The 3,558-nt window shown below is 30.5% G+C and overlaps 1 pseudogene; it reads left to right on the top strand.

The window, feature by feature from the left end:
* The first annotated feature begins 128 nt into the window (after positions 1–128).
* LOC106317592 lies at positions 129–3,127 on the top strand (annotated as a pseudogene).
* Positions 3,128–3,558: the final 431 nt, after the last annotated feature.

The following is a 3,558-nucleotide window of genomic DNA, read 5'->3' as shown; positions in this document are numbered from 1 at the left end:
GTATTTGAATATTTTCACCTATATATATACTTTATACATATAAGATTTACAAGTTAAGAAAAACACACTAGTTCAAACCAAAATAAATAAAGATCAAAGTTCTCACCAAGTGTTTAGAAAAATTGTTGATGGCTGGTGATCAAATCATGCATGCACAACCTGAAGTTTTAGGTATAAGTGAGAAATTCTTGGATACGAGTTTGGTTTTCGATTAATGAAAAACATATATCCCTAATATTTTTTTCTTTATTTCTAGCTATTGATGAAACCAATAACTATTTGAATGGTATATTATGGAAGTTATGTGCTGGACCTCTGTTTGATACTCCAGAAGTTGGAGAGAAAGTATATTACTTTCCCCAGGGGCATATAGAGCAGGCAATATTTTTTTATCTTTTTTGAAACTTTTATATCATTTCACTTATATTTTAATTTGTAAGACTTACTCAACAATTTGATGGTATTACCAGCTAGTTTCCTCTATGAACGAAGATCTTTTTCAACTAAAACCAATTTTTGATATTCCTTAAAAAATTTGTTGTAATGTTTTTAGTATCAACCTTAAGGTATGCCTCTTTGATTATATATGTTTCTTATTTATAAAATACAGATGATGTAAATGACTTAGACTCTTACTGATATTGTTTCCGGTATATTTTACCTATGTTCGTAGGTAGAGACCAATACTAATGAAATTTATGCAGAAGTTTCTTTGGTGTCGGATATATCTGTGAGTAGAAAAATAAAATTTATTTATTTTAACATTAGTTCTTCTTACAATCCCTTTTAAGTAATTTAATAAATTCTATGTTCTCAGGATGTTGAAATCCCTATTCCTAAAAATGAAAACAACATACAAAACATTAACTATTTCACCAAGGTGTTAAGTGCTTCTGATACCCACACAAATGGTGGTTTTGTTTTGTATAAAAGACATGCCATTGACTGTGTTCCCCTGTTGGTAATTACCCTGGGCTTACATTAACTCATATTGTAAATCCTTATATAAAATTTTGGATTTAATGTTTTTAGGATATGTCTCAGCTAACCACAAGTCAAGAGATAATTGCTAAAGATATTTATGGTCATGAATGGAGTTTTAAACACACTTTAAGCGGTGACCATTCTATGTTTCATTTCAAAATTTGTGAGTACTTATTACTGATCTATATTATGTTTACAAACAATCAACTAGGTACACCAAAAAGACATCTTTTCACATCTGGTTGGAATGAGTTTGCAAAAAGAAAAAAACTGGTTGCTGTAGACTCTTTTGTATTCCTTCGGTATATATATCTGTTTTGCCATTTTAGATCTCTTTCGTTCCTTCAATTTGTATTTTAACTACTTGTTATCCTAGAGGAGAGAATGGGGAATCACGAGTTGGTATCAGTAAAGCAGCTCATCATCAACGCAACATACCAACATCTTTAATTTCAAAACAGAGTATGCACCATAGTGTGGTTGCTACTGCACTGAATGCTATTAAAAACAAATGTATGTTCGTTGTGTTATATAAGCCAAGGTAATAATTGTTTTACTCTAATTAAACTTTATGTAAATAGTTTATTGAAAATATATTTTTATTTATTTGATGTGATGATATGAGGTCGAGCCAATTCCTTGTCAACTTCGAAAAATTTGTAGACAGAGTGAATAACAAGTTTAGTATAGGCTCCAAATTTTCGATGAAGTTCGAAGGAAAAGATCTAAATGAAATAAGGTGAATCTTAAACATTTATTTTATTTTATTTTTTCAAAATATGATTACTTACACAAATGATTTTACTACAATAGATACAATGGAACAATAGTAGGAGTAAGAGATTTCTCCACTCATTGGAAGGATTCAGAATGGCGAAGTATAAAAGTAAGAATAGTATTAGTTCCACTTACATATATTATTTTAGAATATATATTAAAAAGAGTAATATATAATATCCAATAACTCTATTTTATAGGTGCAATGGGATGAAGGTGCAACAATTCCAAGACTTGATAAGGTATCTCCACGAGAGATTGAGCTGTTAACACATTCATCAAAAATATTCAAGTCAGATGATCTAAAACATAAACGTCAAATCGAAGTACATGAGTTTGGTATGTAAACATTACTCTATAAGTTAAAACTTGTTTGTGAATTCTTTATCATTCTATTGATGTGTATAGGTTAAAAAATGTGGGCTCCTACCTTGTCCCAAGGCCAAGAATTTAGACAATCGAGCATACAATCTTCCATGAGATTCTCATTCCCTACCATCTACAGTGAGCAAATGATTCAAGCAATGAAAGAAACGTCAACCACAACCGCAACTACTAGCTGCAGACCGTTTGGAGTTGATCTAATGGTTCCCGCTATAACAAAGGATCCAGTGGAACCTATTGACTCAAACAAAAAATTTAAGATTTCTAAAATCTTTGAAGACGAAAGGGTTGACCATGTCGAAGCTAAAAGTCGTACTAAGGTATGAAAAAGATCACCATCTTCTTATTTTTTACTTACTATTCAAGTTTTAAACTATTTATTATGTACAACCCAAACATTAGAAAACGTAGACTTTAGTAAAAGGTTATGTTGTGTGGTAAATTATATATATATATATGTGTGTGTGTGTGTGTGTTCTTTCATCGACAGTTTTATTCTAAAATTAGATTTTGATTAAAATTGCATAATTTTCAATAGACTGAAATTACTATAATTTTTGTATTCTCTTGATATGCCTATTGCCCAGGTTCATATGGAAGGTGTCATAGAAAGGACTGTAGATTTAACTATATTTGATGGATACAATCAGTTGATAGATGAACTAGAAAGACTCTTTGATATCAAAGGCGAGTTGCATATGCACAATCAATGGAAAATGTTTTTTATATATGATGATGGAGATATGATGATTCTTGGAGACCATCCCTGGCCGTAAGTTTTCTTTCTTTTCTATTTTTTCTTATTAGTTGCAAAACTTAGTGAGTACTTTTATTACTGTGTAGCAAATTTTGCAATATGGCTAAGGAAATATTCATATGTTCGAAAGAGGATGTCAAGATAGGGATAGCAAATAACAGATTTTTCGAAGGTGATCCAACATTAACAACAACAATCTTACCACCAGATGTCAACAACAATTAGAGAGAGTTTTATTTTAAAAATTAAAACTTGTTTGTTTTTATTATATATTAAATAAAAGGGTTTGAAATTTGTGTAACTTAAAAATATATTATGGAGTGTTTTGGTATTTGATGATTGGTGTCTTGTCTAGCGGTTGAAGTTTTAAATAAAACAAATATATTTTTTTCTTCTTTTTAATATTTTGTTGACTTGTTTAGTATTGTGTGTGTATGTCTTTTTGTTATTACATATATTATGAGACGTTTGACATTTGATGCCGGCATGTAATCACTTTTCTCAAGAACTCTCTGCAAGAGGTAACATGAATAATTAACTCGGTGGATATGACTTATATAAGGAATCGGAAATGCTACTCCCAAAACTACTTTCACATCTTCAGAAACTTGGAGTCATCTTCAGGTTCAGCTTCCTGTTGTTCAATGGCATCAGTC

Source organism: Brassica oleracea, chromosome C9 (assembly GCF_000695525.1).
Source record: "Brassica oleracea var. oleracea cultivar TO1000 chromosome C9, BOL, whole genome shotgun sequence".
NCBI classification, from domain to species: domain Eukaryota; kingdom Viridiplantae; phylum Streptophyta; class Magnoliopsida; order Brassicales; family Brassicaceae; genus Brassica; species Brassica oleracea.
Note: the sequence above shows the minus strand (reverse complement) of the source record. Positions and strands in the feature narration are given on the sequence as shown.